Consider the following 14,563-nt stretch of genomic DNA (forward strand, 5'->3'; position numbering starts at 1 on the left):
TAATTTAAACGCATTCAACTATGGCTAAGGAGTGGCAGTTAAAAAACAACACAATGAAAAACATGCGTGTGGTAGTGAGGGGAAAGAGGGATACGAAGCGAGAATATACCATTCATTGAAGTTTGAAACCACTTTTAACTGGAAATCTAATTAAACAGAAACTAATCCTTTTGAGAAAAAGTATTATATAATAATAATAATAATAATAATAATAATAATAATAATAATAATAATAATAATAATAATAATAATAATAAAGAATTATCATTTAGGGCTTTCAGTGCCTTTTTTTTTTTTCCATAAGACATTCTTCATCGTATAGGCTTCCCAAGGAAATAAGACTGTTGAGGTGACCAATTAGAAACATTTTTTCGAACATCACAATAATCAATATAATGAAATTTGGCATATTTGCAATGTTCTCTAACTATAATTAATGGAGTGAATTTTTGTTCGATGTCCCGCTAGCGCAGTGGATAGAGCGTTGAACTTCTAATCTAAAGGTTATGGGTTCGATAGAATCCCATAAGGAATGAAGTTGAGTTTTATTTTCTTTGGGAATCGTAGTCTTTACATTGCTAAATTAATCTGTTTTGGAAGTCTATTAATGTTAGAAATATATCAGATGTAATTTTATTGGAAGTCCTCTTATTAAAAAAAAAAAAAGCGAATTAGATTCCAGCGGTTCCACCTAGCATCGGACTAAATTTCAATTTTAGTAAAATGCTTGTATTCACTTGTACCCCCCCCCCCCCCTCACCTCTCAATTCACACTATCTTATTTCAAGCACTCTGATGAAAATATCGAAATTCCTAAAAACAAAGTAAAACTTTTTTCTGCAGTGATTCATAATTTCGGTTGTTTGGTCATTGTCATTTTTTTTTTTTTAATTTGTGTAACCATATTCTTCCTTTCCTACTAGAAGCACGTTCAAATACTTAATGAAATCCGTTAATTTGTCGCTTCTTCTCTACGGTTGAATACGTACACTCAATTTCGAATTGGAGTGGCGTTTTTTTTTTTTTTTTTTCGGTTAATCCCGACACAACATTTGATTTTTTTTTTCTTTTATTTAGGAAAAAAAATCGCCAATTTTTGGTACTTTAATTGCTATCCGTGTAATTTCGGAACGAAATGATGCGGTACATGATTTAATAATTCAGTTCAGCAACAAAATAAAAAAAAAAAAAAAAAACTTAATGGAGTAAGATTTCACGTATCGATAACGAGACAGGTAAAATATATTGTAAAAAGAAAGATACTATATGGAATAGAGATTCAATCGTAAAACATGTGATTGATGACCAAGTGGCTATATTGATCTTTCCGGGAAATGATGACGCACATTCTTCAAAATCGTTTCCATGATGACTCACAGGAATGTGCCTCATTATGGAAATGATTATGAGGACAGCAGCGGCTATGTGTTCGTCTTCGTCTGGGTCGAACTTATTAAGCATGCGCAAGGATGTCAGCAAAATAAGGAATTAGATAAGAATAGAGACCTGCAAGTACACTATATAGCTGAGCCAAGCAGACTATCGAGGGGAGTATGCAAAAAAGCATGCAAGTAACTTATTCTGTCTGTACGCGAATGGCAGGAGTCCTCAGAGGCAGATATCTGGTGGCGAGTGTAAAGGAAAAGGACACGGCATTTTTTGGAAGAATAGGACCCGAAGGGACGTGCTGGTAATGGCAGTTTGAGTCCAGTCGGGGTAGAAATCTATGATTGCAATACTAATAACAATATTCCATGTGGCATTGTGATAATGATTGGTTTTCTGATTGTGCATCGAGCGTGATCCAACTTTCATACGAGTCGCCACCACTTGCAGTGTCTTATTATCTCTCTCTCTCTCTCTCACTCTTCGTTTTGCACCGAATCGAAAGAATGGGTTATGTTTCATTCTTTTCATTCAATTGACATAATATGAGCTGAGAGCTCGCCCTGGGGGGTACGGAGATTAGTCATTGTTGCAAGTATTTAGGATGGCTTTTGGCCTCTTGTATTTGAAGAGGTCAGTCTCTTCATAGTTTGCTGCTTGTTTAACTAGATCGTTGGGATAATATTGACAATTGACATTTATGTCTATAGGGGTGAAGCAAGATGCTTTTCATATTCCCCGCTATCCGTTGTGGTTGCAGTGAAGGTAAAATTTATGAGCAGAATGCTCGCCCGGAATGGGCATGGAGATTATGCATCACTAAAGGAGGCCAATATAGCTTTTGGTCTTCTATATTTGAATATGTCCGTTGGATCGTATGCTGTAGCTTGTTGAACCAAATCGTTGGGATGTGTGGACGTCTTTAAAAAAAACTTGGTGGCTAAGGATCGTAGAAAAGAGAAAATATAGGGAATATTTGTGTCTCTGTGGAGTTGAGTGTTTCTAACATACCACGGGGCGTTCAAAATCATTCTCAGGCACTTGTTCTGCACTCGCTGTATTTTGATGATGTTAGCATTAGAGGTGTGGCTACAGGCTGGAGAGGCATAGGTGATTATAGGACGAATCGTCAACTGGTATAGCTGCAATTTGATTCTGTTGCTGAGCTTGCTATTTCTATTAATTAGCGGATAGATCTGTGCTATGGCTTTAGATGCCTTTGTGCATGCAGACTTGGTGTGTTGATTGAAAGATAGCTTTTTGTCGAGAATTACACCCAGGTAATTTGTTTCTGACTTCCAGGGAATTTTAGTATTGAATAGTAACAAATCTCCTACAGGAAACATTGGCCTTTTTGAGAAAAGAACGGCTGAGCTTTTCTGGGGGTTGACTTCCAATCTCCACTTAGAGAACCAACCCTCCAGCTTTAGAATGTTTTCTTGAAGCTTTCTGGTAATGAAAAGGGGTCTGAGAGATCTGGATAGTATTGCCGTATTGTCCGTATATAGGGCCAAAATGGAAGTCATCGGATTGTGTGGGATGTCTGACATGTATACAGAGAACAGCAATGGAGCCAGTAGAGATCCCTGCGGCACTCCAGCAAAGATGTGGCGCTGGGAGGATGTAGAACCGTTGATTTTTACTTGCATTGATCTATTTTGAAGATATGAGTGGATTAAATGAACCATTTCAGGTGAGATGCCGGCTGAGATAAGCTTGTGCAGGAGTCCAAAATGCCAGATTTTGTCAAATGCTTTGGAGTTGGGATAATAGTTTTAACAATAATTAAAATATATGATTATTAAGATAAATTATTAAAGGTGTTGTTAAAAATTAATATATAGTTTAGCTTAAATAAAAGAAATTTAAAATCTTTGTAAATTATTATTATCAGTAAAGTATCGAAAATTTATAAATTTAATATATTTTTAGAATTACAGCAAAATAGCATTTCTCTAAGAATGCTATGAATAGCCAATTACTGAATTCATTCAATATAAAATACGCGATTAGCATCGTATTTTATGGTTAAATTATTTTTAAATAAAGTACATATCTAAATTGTAAGAATAATTATATTAAAAAATTAAAATTGTAGGAATATTCATCATTATCATTATTAAATTCCTGACATGTTCCCTCGTGGGGTGTACGGCAGACCAAGGCAGACTACATGAAAAAGTTACATCATTACTAACTTCCTACCAACTTTCCCTCCAAACTCATACATTATCTGTCAGGACTCCAGTATTATCAGATCAACATCTCTGTCTTCTAAGGGGCTTTTTACTGTATCAATCCACCTGCATCTTGGTGTCCCACTGGGTCTTTTTCCTGCTGCTCTGACAAAGAACCCTTGTTTTGCTAATCTTTCCTTTCCCATTCTCTTTAAGTGTCCATATCACTTGAGATTAGCTCTACTAACACAATTCTGAATATGCTAACAATATTAAGTTCTTTCTTAATATCCTCATTTTTTAATATGACAGTCCCCTAATCTTCGCATATCTTTGGTCCATTATTTTACAAATTTGTTTATTAAAATTGGTTTGAGTACTGTCTTGTATACAACAGGATTAGCGACTGACTAATTTCTCTCTTATTCCTTCGAAATTTTTTCAGTTGACTTCCTACCACCAACATTTCTAATTCTGTTGTCTATTTCCACATTAATTTTTATTAAAACACTGAATAAGTAGCACAAATGAAACATAAAAATATCATTTTAAAATGGAATACATTTAAATTTTTGCGTTCTTCTATATAATTACCACATGAATATAATAATTAAAGTTATAAACGTAACTCTATGAATAATACAGTAAATTAAGTTATATTTTTAATATCTGAAAATAAATATTTCATTTTTTCGAAAATAATAAGAGTAAATAAAATTCTATGTACATTGTACTGGTAGCAGAAAGGAATAGTAACACGCTGTAGGTTAGGAACAACAGAAAGCACTCTCTTGAAAAGAGAACAAAAGAATGCTCATCCCTGGTGGGAGTCGAACCCACGACCTTTGGATTAGAAGTCCAACGCGCTATCCACTGCGCCACAGGGACAGTTTACTTCAACTATTGAATTAGCTGAATCTCAATGATGAGAGTGGAAACAGAAAAAGACAAATATTCATTTTCTAATTCTGCAATTTCTTTCCTTCTTGACCTTCATTATAATGTATTCAATAAGACTCGGTGATATTTCTTTACCTACACATGATTTGTCGTTTTCGTCTGTTATTAACGCCTTACTGGTAGCAGAAACAACAGAAATAATAATTTCGGTACTTTGTTATAAAGTACCGAAATTATTATTATTTTTTTTAAGTATTTAAGGAACTCTACACGATTCTTTTCAAGGTAACTTACACTGTGGAGGTCCTTACATTATGTTTTCAGACAAACTTGCACATCTGTTCACGCCATGAATTGTTGTCATCAAAGATTGCTGTTGTTTCAAAGAATCTACTCATGCATTAGTAGAAACCAAGAACTTTCTTTTTCTTTTTTCTTTCTTTCTTTTTTTTCTCCCCAGTACTCTGCTATCCGTTTTTCTTCGGTTTATGCAAGGCAAAACGTTTCCATCTTTTAATGAGGTCAAAATGGGGCTGTTCCTGTTATTGTTTTACTATATAATGTACTACATGCGTAATAAAAACTGATCACAATTCAAAATTTTATAGTGAATTTACCTATTCTATTACAGTGCATGCTGATTGAACCAAATAAAGTGAATCAAACCTCCTTTGCTATCCACAGATTGATTAACAGAATTCCGGTTTCTTCATGTTATGCAAAAAATTCAAGATATGGGATGCATTTTGGTACCAGAGTAAAATCATGGCCTTTAGCTAATACACTAGTTTGAGCATCAGATCACGGGCGACCAGAAATATTCACAATCCATTTATTAGTGGGAGTGCTTTCAGTAGTAATTTTTTGTTTACGGTATAAAGATTCATATTTTTGCATTAGTTTGCAGGGAGGTCTTTCATAAGAACGGGCTAAAGATTGTTTAGAAACACGAAGAACGATATCCAGTAATTCGTCGTTTAGAGAAGCTGAAATCCTTCTTTCAAGATCTAAAATCGACTGAATATTAAATGCTAAATCTTTTCAGTCGCTCGAAGTTGGTTCCGTATCAAGGAAAAACTTGCAGGAATATAAATTGCGTGAGCTGCAGGCGACCGAATAGTTTCTCTAAATCTAGCAAATGTAGGAATAACTTTCGTAACGCGACATTTTTTGAGAAAGGCAATCCAAGCACGAAGCTTACCTTGTAAAACTGATAATTTTCCTAATTTGCGTGTTTGTTTAGTGAATTCTTTCCAGGTGAACGATAATAAGTCTAATCTCTTTAAATATATTTGTATTTATTCAGACTTATCCCTTCTTGCGATTCGACAGAAAATTGTTAGCATGATTGCTACTGTTAATATAATTAATCAAACCAAAAAGAACTCCGAGTGGCAATGCGCTTCGCATAGCCACTCGGCTAACCACGAAAGGAGTGTCCTGGGTTCGATTCCCGTGAGGAGCTTAAGGATCTATCTCAGACATAGCCAAGTTAGCCGGACATGGACAGCAGGTTTTTTCCTCTCCATTTATCTGGGGTTTTTCTTTCAGCAAACAGGCAAACCGACCCCTTGAACATACGCATCTACAGACAGAGGACACACTGCAAGGAATGGGGCTAGCCACTTTATCCTCGGGACGGGTAGAAGAGATAGAAGAGATGATCAGAACTGCCTTCGGGCGTTTGTGTCTCCATCTCTCATTTTCATCATAATTTGATGAATCACGAATGAGTTGGTTTTGATGGAGTGATGCCTGAGCAAAGTTCTTGGAAGCAGTCTGGTTGAGATATGTCTGTCATGTTTCCGTCTTGGTGGAGGAGAACATTCCTAACAAACCACGGGTTGTCGAAGATCATTCGGAGGCATTTATTTTGTAGTACCTGTAGTCTTTTGATGTTGCTGGGGGAGGTGTGGCTCCACGCCGGCGATCCGTACGTTAGTATGGGCTTGATGATCGCTTTGTATATTGTTAGTTTGTTTTCTGTACTGACTTTGCTTCTTCGATTGAGTAGAGGGTAGAGTTGGGCTATTGCTGAGTTGGCTTTGTTACAGGTATGTGAGATGTGGGATTGAAGTTGACATCTATCCTTCATTTCTGAAACCATTTTTCAAGATTTGATGAAGCGTTTTGTAGTCGTTGTGTGGCTAGGTATGGCCTGAGTGATCTGGTCAATATCGTCATGTCGTATGCATAGAAAGCCATGGTGGTTGATGCTGTGCTTGGGACATCAGAGATGAAAATGTTGAAGAGTAGTGGCGATAGGAAGGAGCCTAGCGGGACACCTGCTGTGATGCTTCTCGCGGAGGATCTGAGGCCACGTAGCTCAACTTGAAATGTTCTGTCTTTTAGATAGGATTCTATGATTTTGGCGAGGTTTAGTGGGAATTTTGCAGCTATTAGTTTGTGGATGAGGCCTTTGTGCCATACTTTGCAAAAGCTTTTGCCACATCCAGAAAGATTGCACCCGTGTGTTGTTTCTAGTTGTATCCGGTAGTTAGGAATTCTATAAGTCTGTGAACCTGTTGAGTTGTGCAATGGCCTTTGCGAAATCCGAATTGTTCTTTTGGGATTAGGTCGATCTTGTCTGTTTCGTTTTGTAGGCGGTTCAGAATTATCTTTTCCTCGATTTTTTCCAGATTTGATAGGAGTCTGATAGGTCTGTAATTCTGGAGGAATTGAAGTGTTTTCGCCAGAATCTCACCCATTTGTGGATGAGGATTACATCTGCCTGCTTCCAGCGAGTGGGGAAGTAGTTGAGTCTTAGCATCGGGTTGATTACAGCCACTAGATGCATGCCTGTTTTATGGGGGAGTGCTTTTATGGTTTAGTTTGAAATCTCATCAGGACCTGGGGCCTTTCTGTTGTTGAGGTTCTTGATGATTTGTTGTACTTCCTTTGGCGTAGCATAGCTTGTGTTTTCTTGGCTGCAGGTTTTATGGAGTGCACAGCGGACATGCCTGTGTATTTTTTCAATGAAGTGCAAGTCCGCATGCGCATAGTTTAGACTGAATTGCAGTTCCAGGGCGTACGCGAAGGCTTCTGCTTTCTCGTCGTCTCGGTAGGTTATACCCCTTTCTCCGTGGATTGGTTGTATGTTGGGGAGGTCGCTGCGATGGGCTTTAGCCATTTTCCATAATGAGTTGTCTTCGGTGATTAAGGAGCCATGTATGGTGCGATATGAAGAATTATACAAAGATCTAGTCAAAACAGGATTTCAACGAATAATTACAGAGTTCGTGTTAAAAAATCAAATTAAAAAAAATCAATCTTAAAAATTATTGGAAATTAGTACTAATTTAGTTCCTTTTACTGAAGAAAACGTTTCTCCTTTCAGTATGAAAAGGACGACCAAAGTGTTTCAAGTGATGGAAGAGATTTAATTTCAGTCTCACACAAAAGAACCCGTCAACTGTCAGAAAGTGAGGGCGAATAAAATTTAACTAACAACCATATGCGCAAATGTATTTGGGCCTTTTCAAATTTCTGTTTTATTAGTGACACACTATTTTCTTTTAGAAGACACATATGTATATACTTTAAATAAGTACAGTATTTAAAATAAAAAATATTTCATTAAAAATTAAATAGAGTTTTATTCAATGATTTTCGTATGTTTTATTTGAAAATAACTTATTATTGGTAACGGGTTTTCATATCTGGAACCATTCTACTATTTTTTCATATGCACTCTGTTTTTTTTTGCACGGGTTTTTTCTAGAACCAATCTACAGTGTAAATGGACAATTGGATGTGTTATATATATATATATATATATATATATATATATATATATATATATATATATATATATATATATATATATATATATATATATATATATATATATATAACGCATATTTTGTACTATATTCTTACAATAAAGTAAGCTAGAGAAAAAGAAATGTTATTAAAGAAAATCATAAGGAAGTGAAGATACATTTGCAGTACTGTAATGTACGAGGGTTGTCTGAAAAGTTCTTGGCCTAACAATGGAAAAACGAATTTATGATTTCAAAATTATTTTTATTTTTCAACATAATCTCCCTTAAGACTAATACAATTATTCCAGTGATGCTCCATCGCCATTATCCCGTCCCTGTAGTGGTTCTCAGTAAGACCTGCAAAATACCCCTCTACAGCTGCAATCACCTCTTGATTCGAAGAAAAACGCTGACCAGCGAGAAAGAGTTAGTTTTGGGAAGAGAAAGAAGTCAGAGGGAGCCAAATCTGGGGAATAGGGTGGTTGTTCCAATAAATCATAATGCAGATCCCTTATTTTTCAAAATTAAGGGATCTGCACATTTGGCATTCCCATTGCCAAAACACCTTTGTGGGCAGGTGCATTGTCCTGATGAAAGATGATTTTTTTTCTGCAAACCGGGTCTTTCTTAACGAATTTTTCGTCTAGTCTAGTCTAGTTAAAAGATCGGAATAATATTCCCCAGTTATTGTTTTACCCCTTTCAAGATAATTAATAAACAAAATGCCTTTAGCATACCAAAACACTGATGCCATGACCTTTCCTGCTGATGAAACCGACTTTGTCTTCTGGCGCTGAATATCCGGCTTCTATCCACTTTTTTTGACTGCTGTTTTGGATTCTGGTATGTAATAGTGAATCAAAGTCTCATTCATAGTAATAAATCGAAGAACAAATTCAGTTTTATTCTTGTTAAATCGCTCCAAGCACTGTTCAGAGATTTTCATGCAAGTGCGTTTTGATCTGCTGTGAGCAAGCGCGGCACCCATCTTGCGCAAAGCTTTTTCATTTGCAATTCTTCATGCAAAATATTTCCTACATGTTCTTTTCAAATGCCTATAGTCTCAGCAATTTCACGCACTTTGACTCCCCAGTCATTCATTATCATATCGTGCATTTGATCAATGATTCCTGGTGTTTTTAGACTTTTTGGACGTCCTTCACGTGAATCATCTTCAAGGCTGGTACAGCCACATTTAAACTCGGCAGCCAATTTCTTAATTGTCGAAAAGAAGAAGAGTGCCCATCTACTTTTATGAACTTCGAATGAATTTCTATTGGCGTTAAAAATTCTTTTACAAAGAATTTTATAACCGCACGATACTTAGTTTTATCCATTTCAAGGGATACAGACAACACTTTTGGTTCAGGCAGCTGTATAAAACAAACTACTTGATAAAGTGACTTGCAATTTCGAATGGATACTTATGACAGATTTACAACTTTAGAAAAAAAAAATCTTTCCGATAGCGTTTCCATCTATGGTCGAGGCCGAGAACTTTTCAGACAACCCTCCTATTTATCGATACCTTAAGATTACGTCTTCTGTTTACAAGATGAATCGTATGTCTGTCAGTACCTAAATCAATATAGTCTTATATGACAAAACACTGTAGATGTTATACGTATTGCTAACACTAGAAATCAAAAATGAAAAGATAATGTGAAAATGAAAATGAAATTCATATTTATTTACAAGCATAACGATTCATGCATTGATAACGAAGTTAATGAATTTAACTAATTAATAACATTTAATTTTGGGCAGTTATGATTTAATACTAAATGATAAAACAGACTTGTATCTACATATATTTTAGGCACTGATAACATATACCTAACTTTTTACTTAATTTTTACGATATTTCTAAACTACGTGGTTCTTCTGCGAATATTTTATTTTTTATTTTTATATTGTCACAAACTCCAAAATAATAATAATAATAATAATAATAATAAAAAAAAAAAAAAAAATCAGCTAACGCCTTTTTATTATAATAATAATAATAATAATAATAATAATTAATAAATAAATAAATCCAATATATTTATTCACACACAAAAAAAAACAAAAAAAAAACGTCATAAGTAGAACCACGCAGTTAAAACCCGCGTTCTTCAATGGTCAACCGTATATATTGTACATATATTTCGATGTCATGATAATTTCGAAATAACAGTGTATAAAACTTTATCTATATTGCTAGGAGTTCATGCTTTTGAATAGATTTAAAATAGCTTCATTTAAAACTAAGAATATTAACTTGCTTTTATTAAATATGCGCTGCATTATATTGGATAAACAGTTACGCTCAGATTTCCATTTTTGAATACTGTAAGAACCATGTGCACAGCACGAGATGCACTCGGATTGTTTTTCGGTTAAATGATCTCCCTTTGAGATGTTATCCCGCGCCATGTTTAATCAAATTTAATATATATATATATATATATATATATATATATATTCATTTTTCTAAATTAACTGACTTAAACCCGAGAATTATAACACAATGACATTTATTTGAAAAAACGCAACATGTTTCGTCAAGAATGACTTCTTCAGGCGATAAGAACATAGAAAGATAATAAAAGACACTTAAATTAACATTGACACACTCTAAAGCTATACAATTATAAAGCCATAATATTCGACTGTAAATTACAGTTATTATGAGCTTGAACTACAGTCCGAGTTAAAGTTCTATTGTTGTACACCTGTGCGTGTGTGGAATCACGCGATCTCCAGTATCTAATAGTAGAGTTGAAAGAGTCTGCCAAATTATAGCTAAGATTATTATTCAAATGAAAAGGGTCTAAGGTGATTTCCCTTGACTCGACAATGCGGCGCTCTATTTCATCATGGCAGATGTGTAGGTTTGAAGTCAATGTCCAATTTATTTCATGTTGGTGGCCTTCGTTGTTCGTGTTTATTGAAAGCAGGACACGGCCCGACAGAGCAGTTGCTCTGGTTCTCTTATAAGCATTGTCTCTCTGATGCTCTTCGAGACGGTAGTAAGATAGATTTCTCTGTCTGCCCATAGTAAGGCTTTCCGCATTCACAAGTGACCTTGTATACACCTGGGAATTGTAGAAGGTTGTGAGGTTGTTTATAGTTGTTGAAGAGCATCAGAGAGACAATGCTTATAAGAGAACCAGAGCAACTGCTCTGTCTGGCCATGTCCTGCTTTCAATAAACACGAACAACGAAGGCCACCAACATGAAATAGATTGGACATTGACTTCAAACCTACACATCAGCCATGATGAAATAGAGCGCCGCATTGTCGAGTCAAGGGAAATCACCTTAGACCCTTTTCATTTGAATAATAATCTTAGCTATAATTTGGCAGACTCTTTCAACTCTACTATTAGATACTGGAGATCGCGTGATTCCACACACGCACAGGTGTACAACAATAGAACTTTAACTCGGACTGTAGTTCAAGCTCATAACTGTAATTTACAGTCGAATATTATGGCTTTATAGTTGTATAGCTTTAGAGTGTGTCAATGTTAATTTAAGTGTCTTTTATTATCTTTCTATGTTCTTATCACCTGAAGAAGTCATTTTTGACGAAACATGTTGCGTTTTTTTCAAATAAATGTCATTGTGTTATAATTCTCGGGTTTAAGTCAGTTAATTTAAAAAAAAAATACACACACACATATACAGTATATATATATATATATATAAAAAAAAAAAAAAAATATATATATATATATATATATATATATATATATATACACATATATATACACATAATTTATATATATACACAAAATTTATGTTTATACACATAAACATATATATATATATATATATATATATATATATGTTTGAGGTCAGTGCGACGTTTTTTCTACACTGAGATAACATGGCTTTTTCTCACTGAAACTCGGATTTTATTCTCTACAAAGACAAATCAATTAGAGGAGAAAAAATTGGGATACAGAAGTGAATTCTGAGAATTTTCTTTATCATCTTGAATATAACAAACTTTAAATTAAATAAAACTGAAAAAGTTTTAAACTTTTAAATTTTAATGATATTCAAAAATACACCTTTTTTAAATTAATATGTCATTATAATATCCAAGGAGATGGGTGGTGGATTAATACCGGAGAGAACAGGAAGCGAATCAATCGACCGTGAGATGCGGTGATTGATTCATTCAATCCAATACCCTTGGAGGGTAATGGATAGCAATGCTGTAGCTAATGAAGCTCTAACTGAGGCTTGGCTATTGCTGTTACCCTCCTGCCATGATCAGAGCTTTAATAATAGCTCAATAACCTTATCCCTACACTGTCCGCTACAGATAACGGGGAATATGAAAAGCATTCTTGCTTCGCCCCTTTAAGCCAGTCCTTATAAGGACTTAAGGATTAATACCGAATCGACCGTGAGATGCGGTGACTGATTCATTCACTCCAATACCCTTGGAAGGTAATGGATGGCAATGCTGTAGCCAGTGAAGCTCTAACTGAGGCTCGGCTATTGCTGTTACCCTCCTGCCATGATCAGAGCTTTAATTGCTCAATAACACCTTATCCCTACACTGTCCTCTACAGATAACGGGGAAGATGAAAAGCATTCTTGCTTCGCCCCTTTAAGCCAGTCCTTATAAGGACTATAAGGATAAGGATTAATACCCTTGGAGGGTAATGGATGGCAATGCTGTAGCCAATGAAGTCCTAACTGAGGCTCGGCTATTACTGTTACCCTCTTGCCATGATCAGAGCTTTAATTTAATAGCTCAATAACGCTTTCTCCCTACACTGTTCTCTAGAGATAACGGGGAAGATGAAAAGCATTCTTGCTTCGCCCATTTAAGCCAGTCCTTATAAGGATCAAGCGCCAGAGCCTCTTGTGTGGTGGCCGGGATAAGAATGGCCCCAGCTCGTGCATGTCGTACGAAGCGACTAAAATGGGTATTCAGGGAGGGTAATGGATGGCACTGCTGTAGCCAATGAAGTTCTAGTTGAGGCTAGGCTATTGCTGCCCTCTTGCTATGATCAGAGCTTTATATAGCTCGATAACACCTTATCCCTACACTGTCCTTTACAGATAACTGGGAAGATGAAAAGCATTCTTGCTTCGCCCTTTTAAGAACTTTAAGGAAAGCGTCAGAGGGCAACAGATGGTAATGCTGTAGCCAATGAAATTTTAACTGAGGCTAGGCTATTGCCGTGATTACACCGCCATGATCAGAGCTTATAGTCCAATAACACTCTATTCATACATTTTCTTCTAAAGATAACGGGAGATATAAAACGCATTCTTGCTTCACCCATCTAGCCAAAAAAAGCGTTCTCTAGTGTCTGAATCGAGGGAAAACAAAACAAAAGAAATTGATAAATACAGACAAGATAACACAGGCAATTAAATAAATAAGTGAATAATCGACAAATATAATATAATATTAAATTTAACTAATAAATACAATATTGACACAAAATAATTGAGAATGTAAGAATAACCGTAACGGGCTACAAAGGCTCCAGAAATCCTTATCCTTATAAGGACTGGCTTAAAGGGGCGAAGCAAGAATGCTTTTCATCTTCCCCGTTATCTGTAGAGGACAGTGTAGGGATAAGGTGTTATTGAGCTATTAAATTAAAGCTCTGATCATGGCAAGATGGTAACAGCAATAGCCGAGCCTCAGTTAGAACTTCATTGGCTACAGCATTGCCATCCATTACCCTCCAAGGGTTGCTCATTATTAAAAGTTCATATAGAAAAAATAAATTGATATCTTGAATTAATCTAAATGTTTAGCGTTTTTGAAATAATCAGATTTTTTGAATTTTATTTACTTAAAACTTAAGTTTTATATAAAGTTTTAACTAAAATACAGTAAAACGTTAATTATGGTAATTAGGAGACACTGGAGCCCGAATAATTGAAAAACACGGTTAATCCAAATCAGGTTTTAATGGATTAAGAACATACAAAAACATAGCATAAACATTCTTGTAGTACAAGTTTTACTTGTTTTCTTTTATTTTTCTGTTATTTGCAATGTTATTTAAAATACGTATTAATCTGCTTTTAAACGAATCCACTTGCATAGAGAATTTAAAAAAAAAACGAAATTTATGTTTACCACAGAGAACCACGGATAATTGAACCTCGAATAAGTGGCGTTTTACTGTACTTCTTACATAAAATTTATTACACGTCTTAGTTGTTAACTGATAAACAAAGTATGCATTAAATATTTTAATAACACTGATATTAGTTATTCTTATCTAAACCGTTTTATGTTTATTTATATTTTTGACTTCGTTTACTTGACAGCGTTTAGTCAAATAAGAATAAATTCCTTAAGTA

General features: G+C 35.2%; 1 non-coding gene across 1 annotated transcript; it reads right to left on the bottom strand.

Moving 5' to 3' along the window:
* Positions 1-4,378: 4,378 nt before the first annotated feature.
* Positions 4,379-4,451, bottom strand: TRNAR-UCU (transfer RNA arginine (anticodon UCU)). Its single transcript has one exon. It is a non-coding gene; the product is annotated as a tRNA-Arg (tRNA).
* Between the last annotated feature and the right edge of the window lie 10,112 nt (positions 4,452-14,563).

This window comes from Typopeltis vanoorti, chromosome 1 (genome assembly GCF_054136105.1).
Source record: "Typopeltis vanoorti isolate ZY-2024b chromosome 1, IOZ_Tvanoo_1.0, whole genome shotgun sequence".
NCBI classification, from domain to species: Eukaryota; Metazoa; Arthropoda; class Arachnida; order Uropygi; family Thelyphonidae; genus Typopeltis; species Typopeltis vanoorti.